The sequence below is a fragment of the Protopterus annectens genome, chromosome 2.part0, assembly GCF_019279795.1.
Source record: "Protopterus annectens isolate FY-2018-M chromosome 2.part0, PAN1.0, whole genome shotgun sequence".
Classification (NCBI taxonomy): Eukaryota; Metazoa; Chordata; order Ceratodontiformes; family Protopteridae; genus Protopterus; species Protopterus annectens.
Window position 1 is genome coordinate 584134231 of NC_056728.1, and position 13282 is coordinate 584147512.

Here is a 13282-nt window from a genome sequence, read left to right on the forward strand (position 1 = left end):
CTTTTAATATTATTGTAAGAATTTCTATTTTCTATACAACTAGTTTGATCCTCATATATCAAAGAGGGGTAGACATTGCTTTAATCTGTTAGCATTAATCACCATGAAAATGTTATAATCTATACTTAAAAGAGACATTGGTCTATAAGAAGAATATGCAGTATGGTCTTTTTCAAGTTTTAAGACTGGAGAAATAAGGGCATATTTCCAGGACAGAGGAACACTTACTAGATCTTTAACTAAAGAGTAAAACTCTAAGTAATATGATTGTGGCATCTTTGAGCATTAGTTTATAGAATTCAGGGATAATACCATTATTAGCAGGAGCTTTATTATGTTTAATTTATTAATCTGAGCTTGTAGTTCAGACACTGGAAGAGGTTTATCAATTGTATTCATTTGGTCATCATTTTGTTTTGTATCATTTTTTATAAAAGTCTTAATTACCTCTTTAGGATTCATTAATCCTTAATATGATTAAATTTACTAAGGATTTTTGTTCTAATAGGCAACCTGTGTATAGATTTTGGGTTAAGAAAAAAATATTTATTTTAAGCCTTTCTAAATTAATCATAACTTTATGGTGTAGAATTTCTAAATATTTGTTGTTTAAATTGTTCATTTCTTCCATCTTGTTAGTGTTGTAGTCATATCAGTTTTTCTTTGTATCTCATACAATTCTTTATTCCATTTTTTTATTAAATACCAGTTAATGATTTTACCAAACAGGTATGCTTTTAGTGCATCCCATTTATAAATCTCTGAAATTTCTTCTGTAGAATTGAATTCAATTTAAGACTGATTTTTTATATAAAAATCTTTACATTTTTACATTCTTTCATAATTTCATAGGTTCATAGGTAGGTACTAGGCTATCGGCCTGAGGGCCTATGTAAGCCTAGCCAACAAGGTTCCCTGGCTTACACCACCCAAGAAAGATATTTTCCTGTGCCACTGTCGAGCAGAGACACAGAAGTGATCCCCTGGGTGTATTTCCTATTTCCCATCCACTCATCAAGATTTTTCTTGAAGAGTGCTAATGAAGAACTTTGCTTGACATAGATGGGTAGCCTGTTCCAGAGTATGGGAAGTCTCTGGGATAGGAATCTATCCCTCCAGCATGTCCTGTTTACAGCACCCCTTTTAGAATGTACCTCACAAGATATCTACAACAACTGGAGAGGCCACAGAAATACCTCACCAAGAGGATTACTGGCCTGAAACAGACACCCCACGCACACCATCTCAAAAAACTCCAGCTTTACTCCGTCGCATATTGCCTACTCAGAGGCGATCTCTGCCTAACATACAAAGCTATGTCAAACCCAGAACTGTTGGACATGCTCCACTTAAAGAAATCCCAATCCCTCTGAACTACATGCTAAACCTTGTCACCGCAATAAACAGAACATGCTGGAGGGATAGATTCCTGTCCCAGACACTTCTCATACTCTGGAACAGACTACCTATCTATGTCAAACAGAGCTCCTCATTAGCACTCTTCAAGAAAAATCTTGATTGGATGGGAAATAGAAAATTCACCCCAGGGATCACTTCTGTGGCTCTGCTCGACAGGGGCACAGGAAAATAATTTTCGTGGGTGGCGAAAGTCAGAGTACCTTTTTGGCTAGGCTTATATAGGTCCTAGGGCCAATAGCCTAGTACCTACCTATAAACCTATGTAGCATGTCCAACAGCTCTGGGTTTGACATAGCTTTATATGTTAGGCAGAGATCACCTCGGAGTTGGTGATATGCTACGGAGTAAAGCTGGAGTTTTTTGAGATGGTCAGTGTAGGGCATCAGTTTGAGGCCTGTAATCTTCTTTGTGAGGTACTTCTGTGGCCTTTCCAGCTGCTGTAGATGTCTTGTGAGGTACATTCCGAAAGGGGCATTGTACTCTATAATGGGTCTAATGAGTGTCGAGTACAGGGGAACAATGACCTCTTTTTTCCTGGATGAGAATCCTTTTATGATGAGGTGTGCCTGACTACTGTGGCGATGTGACTATCAAAGGACAGACTACTGTCCACCTAGGTCCCAAGGTCTCTTATCACACATTCGGTGTTAAGTAGACTGCTGTCTATGTAGTAGTTCATGGGTACAGAGTTTTTACCAAATGCACTTTTTGGCATTGAGCTTGAGGCCATGGCTCTGACACCAGGCATCTGTCTCAGCGAGGCCCTTCTGTAGCATTTCCACATCATTTGGGGACTCGACTATGACTCATAGTTTGCAGTCATCTGCGAAATTCATTAGCCAAAGGCCTTCTGTGTTAGCCTGTACTTTAGAGAAGTAGATACCAAACAGGAGAGGTCCCAGGACTGAACCCTGTGGTACTCCACTTGTCACTGGTTTGAGGTCAGATTTGGAGTGTGCAACTTTTACAGTGTGGGTTCTGTCAGTGAGCCAGTTGGCAACCCATCTTGTGACATAGGGATTTATACCTAGTTTAGTAAGTTTAGCTATAATTCCAGAATGGGGGATGGTGTTGAAAGCTTTGGCGAGGTCAAGATAGGCTATGTGAACCACCTTACCCTCATCCACAGCTTTAGTGACTGCCTCAAAGAAGTCGATCAGGTTCAGGAGGCATGATCTGCCTTTTGCAAACCCAAACTGGGTGGGTCCAGAGTTTGGAGGTTACCAATGTCTTTGTTTATGAGTTCCATGATGATACCTTCCATTGCCTTGCAGACCAGGCTCGTCAGGCTAATAGGGTGATAGTTCCTGGGATCAGTGGTGGTTCCCCCTTTGTGAAGTGGGATAACTGTTGCTGTACACCATTCAGTGGGCACAAAGCCTGATGTGAGGCTATGATTGAACTTGGTGCTTAAGTGGGGAGCCAGTTCGTTCTGAAGTTCATGTAAAATGTAGCCTGGGATGTTGTCCGGTCCCATGGATGCTGTGTTTTTGGCTTTAGAGAGTGCAGCTTTTACCTGCGTAGTTGTGATTACAGGGACTCTGCATTCTTCTTGTATAGATATGGGCCCTTTAGGGGGTGAGGAGGGAAGTTAGCACTGAACCTATCTGCCAGGATGTTGGCAATATCAGTTGGTTCTGTAATTTTCGTGCCATTGTGCTGTAACTCAGAGCAGATCTGGGTGTTGCCATTGAGATTCTTGACATAGCTATTGAATGCTTTGTGGTTGTCCTTAGAATCAATGGCAATTTTGTTTCCATAGCTAGCTTTGGAGGATCTTATAAGGGATCTCAGCTTCTTACTGAGGCTGACCAGGGAGCTCCTTCACTCATGGGATTTTACTCTCTTTTGCAGCAATTTCTTCCTTCTGTTGTACAGTTTGTTTATGGCAGGGGACCACCAGATTGGCTTCCTTTTTTTTGGAGGATAACGTTTCGGTTCGGTTTGGGATAGCACGATCCACTCACACGTGTAAGTGCTTATAGAGTGCATTTGTGTAGGATTCAGCAGTCGTAACTGTATTGTCCATCTGCATGAGTGTTATGAAGTTCACCACTTCTATCTTAAGAAGCATGAAGTTGGCTTTGGAGAAATTTTTTACTGTGGTTTCTTTAATGGGGGTAGGGGTCAGATGTGGATATCAAGGGTGATTAGCTTATGGTCAGATCTGACCAATGAGGGGTTGACTTCAGGTGTGGAACACAGGTCACTCATGTTGGTAATGACTAGGTCTAGGATATTGTTGCCCCTGGTTGGGGTGTGTATAAGTTGATCCAGGGCATTGGAAATTATGAATTCCAGAAAGCGTTGTGTGAAGGAGTTGGTACATGAGTAGTTTTCCCAGTTAATGGTGGGGTTGTTGAAATCTCCCACTATTAGGGTGTTTGGTTGAACCTGAATATATTCCAGTACATCAAGAAAAGAGTAGTGGGAATCCTGGGGCATGGTGGGGGATCTGTAGCAAGCTACAATTTGGATTGCAGTTTTGCACAGAGTTAGTTGCACTTGCATAACCTTGGATGCATTATGCTGAGCAACTAGCCTGGAGGTGTGGATATCCTTAATGAATATGGACACACCTCCGCCTTTGGTGTTCCGGTCCAGGTTACATGGCTGAAAAGTGTGGTATGAGTTATAGCCTGGTAGTGCAGGGGTGCTCTCTGGAGCCTTGAACCAGGTCTCAGTCACTGCACAGATATCAACGTTCTCCATTTTAAGGAGTGCCTCGAGTGATTGCATTTTGAGATTTAGACTTCTAGCATTGAGTAGCATTACCCTCAGTTTTTGCTTGCCTATTCCTGTTACGGTGGTGAATTTGTCATTTGAACCTTCCCTAAAACAGGCACTATGAGGCAGCAAGAGCCTTAGCCAGTATCAAGTTAGTTATATATGCTCGTATTATTTTGATCTGAATATTATTATTAGCTTTTAGCATCAGTTCAAAAGTTATAGCATTGTGATCAAAAAGTGGACAGGATACCATTTTAACTTTATTTAAACTATTTATCAGCTTGTTTGAAATATCTTCCCCCGGATTCACGAATCCTCCATGTAATACTTAATAAGTCTTACTCGGAGGCTGCATTGAACGGTATGACATCAGCATGCCATGAATATTAATGAGGACACACTGACTCAACCGTAAGTCCTACACGGACTATGTAGGAAAGCAGGGGGCGTGTCCAACTGCCGAGCAGTCTAAATGTCCACGCCCCTGCAAGTGATCGAAAAGCACAAGTAAAACACACAAGAGCGAGCCTGCTCAAATGTCCTTGCACCCAACACCACATTCCCTGACATTGTAAACCCCCATCACAGTTATAAAACATAAAACATATTAAAATATTTTTTTTTGAAATACCCAATATAGCTGCCCGTATTTGGATGTGTGTGCGGGGTGTGCCCATTGCTTAGCTGTAGTTAGCCATTCCGACATGGAAGAGCATAAGAAAGAATGTTTATACAAATCATACCAAATAGCAATAGCGTAATGGTGGAGCATTTGCACAAAGAGTAGGCATTCACTGTTCGAGTCCCACCACTCCCCTTTTATTTATGTTCTAAATCAGTATATGAAATAATACCTGACATATATGAGTACAATATTATTAAAATGCAGTGAAATGGCTAATGTATCAGTGAAGCAAACATGCATTTTTTTAAAGGATCCTGATTTATAATTGCCTGCAGTTAAGCAGCACTTTATAGAGTTGCCCATAGTTTAATAGCGCTTTATCCAGCGCAACAAAGTTGCCCATAGTTGAACCGCACTTTACCCAGCGCAATAGAATTGCCTATAGTTGAATAGCACTTTAACCAGTGCAATGTGTTTGCACGGACATGCGAGCTGCACCAACCAGGGCACCGTAGGGCACCGTGGAGCAACGTAGAGCAAAGATGTTTAAATGCAGTCACACCCCCTAGCCTGTCTGGACAGTATTAAAATAAAATGAATAACAAGGTTCGAACCCAGGACTCTGTGCATCATAGTCAAAGTACAGAACCACTAAGCCATGACCACTTATGAAAAGCAGCCACTATTAGCATACATATACTTAGAAATGGTAGATTAACCATTACTAAGCAGGTCTGCAGTCAGCCTAGAATTCTCAAAAATGGCCAATCACAAAAAAGTGCGGGAAATGCGGCATATTTAGGTTCATAGGTTCATACTAGGCTATCTGCCCTAGGGCATTTATAAGCCTAGCCAGAGTGTGTTTGGCTTTCGCCACCCCTTGGAATGAGGATACTGTGCCCATTTAGGGTTTAGTTTACTGCGCCTCTGTCTAGCAGTGACACAGAGATGACCCCCGGGGTAAACCTATGATCTCCCATCCACTTGTCAAGATTTCTCTTGAAGAGAGTCAGTGAGGGGCTCTGCCTAACATGGACTGGGATTCTGTTCCAGAGTGAGGGGAGCCTCTGGGTTATGAATCTGTCCCTCCAGCATGTCCTATTTATTTCTATGTTGAGGTTCAAATCACTCACTCTCGTGGCTCTGGTGGATTTGGATTTTCTGAGGTGGAGCATGTCCATTAATTCTGGATTGGACATGGCCTTGTACGTCAGGCATAGATCACCTCTGAGTAGGCGGTATGCGACTGAATAGAGCTGGAGTTTCTTTAGCCGGGCAGCATATGGCATATGTTTGAGACCCTTTATCCTCTTGGTGAGGTACTTTTGGGGTCTTTCTAACTGCTGCAGGCGTCGGGTAAGGTACATCCCAAATGGGGCATTGTACTCAATTATGGGCCTGATAAGGGAGGAGTAGAGTGGCACAATGATCTCTCGATCTAGATGTGAATCCTTTCATGATAACGTGGGCAATATAGAAGGTCTTTCTAACCACTTTGGCAATGTGAGTGTCAAATGAGAGATTACTGTCAACTTGGGTCCCTAGGTCCCTGATTACTTCTTCCGTACTTAATGGATTACCACCTATGTTGTAATTTGTGGGTACTTTGTTTTTCCCAAAGGGTATGACTATACATTTTTTGGCATTTAGTTTAAGGCCATGGCTTTGGCACCAGTTATCCATTTCTATGAGACCTTTTTGAAGGATGCTTGTGTCTGCTGGAGAATCAATTATGGCGCCCAGTTTGCAGTCATCTGCGAACTTGGTCAGCCACAATCCTCCTATGTTAGTTTGCACCTCAGAAAAATAAATGCCGAACAAGAGAGGTCCCAGGACTGAGCCCTGTGGGATGCCACTTGTGACTGGTTTAGAGTCTGACATGGCTGCAGCAATTCTGACCTTGTGGGTTCTGTCCTTGAGACAGTTTGCAACCCATCTTATGACATAGGGGTTTACATTTAAGCTGGTGAGCTTGTCTATGATGGGGTATTGTGTTGAAGGCTTTTGCAAGGTCAAGGTAGGCTGTGTGGACTGCCTTACCCTCATCAATGGCCTTAGTGACTGTTTCAAAGAAGTCGACCAGGTTCAAGAGGCAGGATCTGCCCTTGACAAAGCCAAATTGGGTAGGGTCCAATGTCTGTAGGTCCCCAATGCCTTTGCTTATGAGTTCCACAATGATCCTCTCCATAGCTTTGCAGACTAGGCTCGTCAAGCTTATGGGGCAGTAATTTCCAGGGTCCATAGAGGCACCTCCTTTGTGGAGTGGGACCACTCTTGCTGTACACCATTCTTTGGGTACATATCCTGTAGTAAGGCTAAGATTAAACAGCAGCCTTATGTGTGGGTTTAGTTCTGGAGTTCATGTATCACGCAACCCGGGACACCGTCTGGTCCCATTGATGCTGTGTTTTTAGCTTTGGACAGGGCGGCTCCCACCTGGGCATCTGAGATGTCAGGGAGGCAACACTCTGCTGGGATAGATATTTTGTCCTTTTGGGGGGAGGGGGGATTTGCACTGAACCTGTCTGCCAGTATGTTGGCAATGTCTGTGGGTTCAGTGTATTTTTTGTCATTTTGGACTAATTCTGAGCATATCTGGGAGTTTCCACCCAGGTTTCTAACATAACTAAAGAAGGCCTTGTGATTGTCTTTAGTGTCTTGTGCAATTCTTCTCTCAAAGTTGGCCTTGGATGATTTTATGAGTGATCATAGTTTTTTGCTAGTACTGATCAGAGATGCCTTCCCTTTTAGGAATTTTGCTCTATCATGTAGTAGCTTCCTCCTTCTGTTGTATATCTTATTAATGGCTGGGGTCCACCAGACAGGACGCCTGCCTTTGGGGGAATGGGTCTTGGTTTTATTTGGGATTGCATGATCCATGCATTCTTGAAGGTGTCCATAGAATGCGTTTATATAGGATTCAGCAGAGTGGGCTGTGGTTTCCACTGGCCCTGGGACCTTGAAGGATACCACTTCAGTCTTAAGAAGTGTGAAGTCAGCTTTTGAGAAATTCTTCACTGTGGTCTTCTGTGCTGGGGGTGGGGGCGGGATGTGGATTTCCATTGAGATTAATTTATGGTCTGATCTCACCAGTGAGGGGTATACTTCCAGTGTGGAGCATTGTGTCCCCATGTTTGTGATGATCAGGTCTAATATGTTATCCCCTCTTGTGGGAGTGGTGACTAGTTGTTCAATAGCATTTGAGTTTATGAATTCTAGGAACCTTTGGGCTAGGGTGTTGGGGCTTGAGTAATGCTCCCAGTCTATGTTTGGGTAGTTGAAGTCTCCCAATATGATGGTGTTTGGAGAGACATTCATATTCTCCAGTGTCTTTAGGAAGGCTGAGTGGGGTTCCTGAGTTTGAGAGGGTGGTCTGTAGCATGCTACAAACTGTAGAGCAGTTTTGCCTACGGTTAGTTGCACATGGATGGTCTCCAATGCTTCGTGCATTGCCACTAACCTGGAGGTGTGGGTATCTTTGATGAATATGGATACTCCCCCTCCTTTTGTGGTTCGGTCAAGTTTTGGGGCCGAAAAGCATGATATGATGTATAACCTGGTAGTGCTGGGGTGCTCTCGGGAGCCTTGAACCTGGTTTCTGTCACTGCACAGACATCTATGTTCTCCATACTGAGGAGGGCTTTGAGAGCATGCATCTTGAGGTTTAGACTTCTGGCGTTGAGCAGCAATACCCTTAGTTATTTTCCATTTGTGTTATCTAGGGAGGTGGGTTTGTCTTTTCAGCCTTGCCTAAAAAAGGCACTATGGGGGTGGCAAGAGCCTTAGCCAATATCCGGAAGCCCAGGGGTGACAGGTGCAAGTCATCCCTTGCGAAGCAGCGTGGCTTGTCGAGCATGTCATCCCAAGCAGACAGACATTGGATCCCCCTAGAATGACACCAGTAATTAAGCCAATTGTTAAAACTGATAATTTTGTCTTTGTACTGTGGCATCATTCTTGGTGAGGGTAAGATGCTGCTGAAGGTTAGGGTCATACCGGCCTGGGCTACATAATCAGAGAGCTCCTCTATGTCTCTTTTCATGTAGTCCAGGGATGTACGTCTCAGGTCATTCACACCAGCATGGACAACGAATGGGTCATATTTGTACTTGCTTTGGAGTGACCTGAGTGCTTGTGTTATGTGGCGGATTCTAGCGCCCGACAGGCAGCTTACTGTAACCCTCTCCTTGTTCAGCCTGGTGAGCGGGACGTCAGTGTGTCTGACTATAGAGTCACCTATTACAAGTGTATCAGGCATGTTGTTTGGCCTTAAGGGCTGTGACTGTTTGGCACAATGATTTTGTGAATTATGTGTTGCATGTGTTATGTTTTGAAGTAGTGGTTGCTTGGATGTCTGCTTTGGAGGCCTCTGTTGTTTTGGCAGATTTTTATTTAGAGCCTCCGAGTATGTTTTTGTGTGTTTATGTGTTTGGTTTGCATTTGTGGTAGGTCTATGTGAGACTGGGTTTGTGGTGTGTGTGGTTACCTTCACCTCCTGACTGGCTTTGCCAGCACTGAGTCGAGAGAGCTCAGCCTCCAGTTTGGCTATATAGTTACATCTCTCACATATATTTGTATTTGTTGGGAGGAGGAGAGGGTTGTCTGTGTACGTGAGGCAGTTGTAACATTGCCTCAAGATTCCCAGATTCATCAGCTGAACTGGAGAAGATGCCAGCAACTGACCCTTTGACATGCTAGAATAGTGTAAAGGATTGCTGTGTAACTGAGTCAGAAAGGACCTATAGGGGAATGGGTACTCAAGGGAATTTTAGGTGGCTGTAGTGCTTTCTTTTTTGTTAAAAAAGTGCTTTACTTATGTAAAATGCTTTTGGGAGCAAGTGCTAGGCTTTTTAGATAGAGAAAAGAATGTTTAGATTGAGAGTTAGAGCAGTTCTAAGGGAAAAACTGAAGAGTAGACTTTGCGGAGCCAGGAATAGTTTACACTTGGTTAACTGGTGCTGCCCGATGCTGCGCTATGCGCAACTTCGTGCAAATTCGCGCAAAGGCACGCAAAAGCGAGCTAAAGTGGGCTTTATAGCAGGGGGTTAGAAAGAGCTAGGAAATGGCCCAAAACGGCCAATAAGCTACAAGTTACTGGGCTGGAACCACTCCTTAAGGCACAGATAGGCTGGTCAGAGCTCCCCACTCCCACTGGTGAACAAAGAAGCTTCCTCCTATCCAAACAAGGATATGGACAACACAGGAACTATGACACAGCCCAGAGATCAGCAAAATCTGAAGACTGGACTATTCTAGTTCAGTAAAGGTGGGAAACAATGATATTTTTTCATTTTTTTTTTTTTGTTTTTTTTCACAGAAAAACAGAAAATAGATACAGTGGCAACAGTAAATGCTTTAAATCGGCTAGCACACTTGAATGTGTAGCCTACCAGTTAATTTAAGCAAAAAACAAACTTTCAAAGTGCAAAAAGTACAGAAAACAAACAGTAATGCAGTAAATCAACTTTGCAGAGCTTATTTAGTTATAGAAACTCGCTTTTAGGCGAAATAAAGCAGTTGGAGATAAAAAGCCAAAACATACTTATAAATCAATGGAAAGTCACTCTTCTACTTGCTGCTGCTTGTAGAACTCTGCAGGACACCACGAGGAGCTGTGCTGAGTCTAATACAAGTGCAAAAGCACGCTAAAGCGGGCTTTATAGCAGGGGGGTTAGAAAGAGCTAGGAAATGGCCCAAAACGGCCAATAAGCTACAAGTTACTGGGCTGGAACCACTCCTTAAAGGACAGATAGGCTGCTCAGAGCTCCCCACTCCCATTGGTGAACAAAGAAGCTTCCTGCTATCCAAACAAGGATATGGACAACACAGGAACTATGACACAGCCCAGAGATCAGCAAAATCTGAAGACTGGAATATTCTAGTTCAGTAAAGGCGGGAAACAAGGATATTTTTTTTGTTTTTTTTTTTTCACAGAAAAACAGAAAATAGATACAGTGGCAACAGTAAATGCTTTAAATTGGCTAGCGCACTTGAGTGTGTAGCCTACCAGTTAATTTAAGCAAAAAACAAACTTTCAAAGTGCAAAAAGTACAGAAAACAAACAGTAATGCAGTAAATCAACTTTGCAGAGCTTATTTAGTTATAGAAACTCGCTTTTAGGCGAAATAAAGCAGTCGGAGATAAAAAGCCAAAAAAATATTTATGAATCAATGGAAAGTCACTCTTCTACTCGCTGCTTGTAGAACTCTGCAGTACACCACGAGGAACTGTGCTGAGTCTAATACAAGCGCAAAAGCACACTAAAGTGGGCTTTATAGCAGGGGGTTGGAAAGAGCTAGGAAGTGGCCCAAAACGACCAATAAGCTACAAGTTACTGGGCTGGAACCACTCCTTCAGGGACAGATAGGCTGCTCAGAGCTCCCCACACCCACTGGTGAACAAAGAAGCTTCCTCCTATGCAAACAAGGATATGGATAACACAGGAACTATGACACAGCCCAGAGATCAGCAAAATCTGAAGACTGGACTATGCTAGTTCAGTAAAGGAGGGAAACAAGGATATATTTTTGTTTTTTTTTTTTTTTTGTTTTTTTTCGCAGAAAATCAGAAAATAGATACAGTGGCAACAGTAAATGCTTTAAATCGGCTAGCACACTTGGGTGTGTAGCCTACCAGTTAATTTAAGCAAAAAACAAACTTTCAAAGTGCAAAAAGTACAGAAAACAAACAGTAATGCAGTAAATCAACTTTGCAGAGCTTATTTATTTATAGAAACTCGCTTTTAGGTGAAATAAAGCAGTCGGAGATAAAAAGCCAAAAAATACTTATAAATCAATGGAAAGTCACTCTTCTACTCGCTGCTGCTTGTAGAACTCTGCAGGATACCACGAGGAGCTGTGCTGCATCTAATACAAGTGCAAAAGCGTGCTAAAGCGGGCTTTATAGCAGAGGGTTAGAAACAGGCAGGAAATGGCCCAAAACGGCCAATAAGCTACAGGTTACTGGGCTGGAACCACTCCTTAAGGGACAGATAGGCTGCTCAGTGCTCCCTACTCCCACTGGTGAAGAAACAAGCTTCCTCCTATCCAAACAAGGATATGGACAACACAGGAACTATGACACAGCCCAGAGATCAGCAAAATCTGAAGACTGGACTATTCTAGTTCAGTAAAGGTGGGAAACAAGGATATATATATTTTTTTTTTTTTTACAAAAAAACAGAAAATAGATACAGTGGCAACAGTAGATGCTTTAAATCGGCTAGCACACTTGAGTGTGTAGCCTACCAGTTAATTTAAGCAAAAAACAAACTTTTAAAGTGCAAAAAGTACAGAAAACAAACAGTAATGCAGTAAATCAACTTTGCAGAGCTTATTTAGTTACAGAAACTCGCTTTTAGGTGAAATAAAGCAGTCGGAGATAAAAAGCCAAAAAATACTTATAAATCAATGGAAAGTCACTCTTCTACTCGCTGCTGCTTGTAGAACTCTGCAGGACACCACGAGGAGCTGTGCTGAGTTTAATACAAGCACAAAAGCACGCTAAAGCGGGCTTTATAGCAGGGGGTTAGAAAGAGCTAGGAAATGGCCCAAAATGGCCAATAAGCTACAAGTTACTGGGCTGGAACCACTCCTTAAAGGACAGATAGGCTGCTCAGAGCTCCCCACACCCACTGGTGAACAAAGAAGATTCCTCCTATCCAAACAAGAATATGGACAACACAGGAACTATGACACAGCCCAGAGATCAGCAAAATCTGAAGACTGGACTATGCTAGTTAAGTAAAGGAGGGAAACAAGGATATATTTTTGTTTTTTTTTTTTTTGTTTGTTTTTTCACAGAAAAACAGAAAATAGATACAGTGGCAACAGTAAATGCTTTAAATCGGCTAGCGCACTTGAGTGTGTAGCCTGCCAGTTAATTTAAGCAAAAAACAAACTTTCAAAGTGCAAAAAGTACAGAAAACAAACAGTAATGCAGTAAATCAACTTTGCAGAGCTTATTTAGTTATAGAAACTCGCTTTTAGGTGAAATAAAGCAGTCGGAGATAAAAAGCCAAAAAATACTTATAAATCAATGGAATGTCAGGCTTCTACTTGCTGCTGCTTGTAGAACTCTGCAGGACACCACGAGGAGCTGTGCTGAGTCTAATACAAGTGCAAAAGCATGCTAAAGTGGGCTTTATAGCAGGGGGTTAGAAAGAGCTAGGAAATGGCCCAAAACGGCCAATAAGCTACAAGTTACTGGGCTGGAACCACTCCTTAAAGGACAGATAGGCTGCTCAGAGCTCCCCACTCCCATTGGTGAACAAAGAAGCTTCCTCCTATCCAAACAAGGATATGGACAACACAGGAACTATGACACAGCCCAGAGATCAGCAAAATCTGAAGACTGGAATATTCTAGTTCAGTAAAGGTGGGAAACAAGGATAATTTTTTGTTTTTTTTTTTTTTTCACAGAAAAACAGAAAATAGATACAGTGGCAACAGTAAATGCTTTAAATTGGCTAGCGCACTTGAGTGTGTAGCCTACCAGTTAATTTAAGCA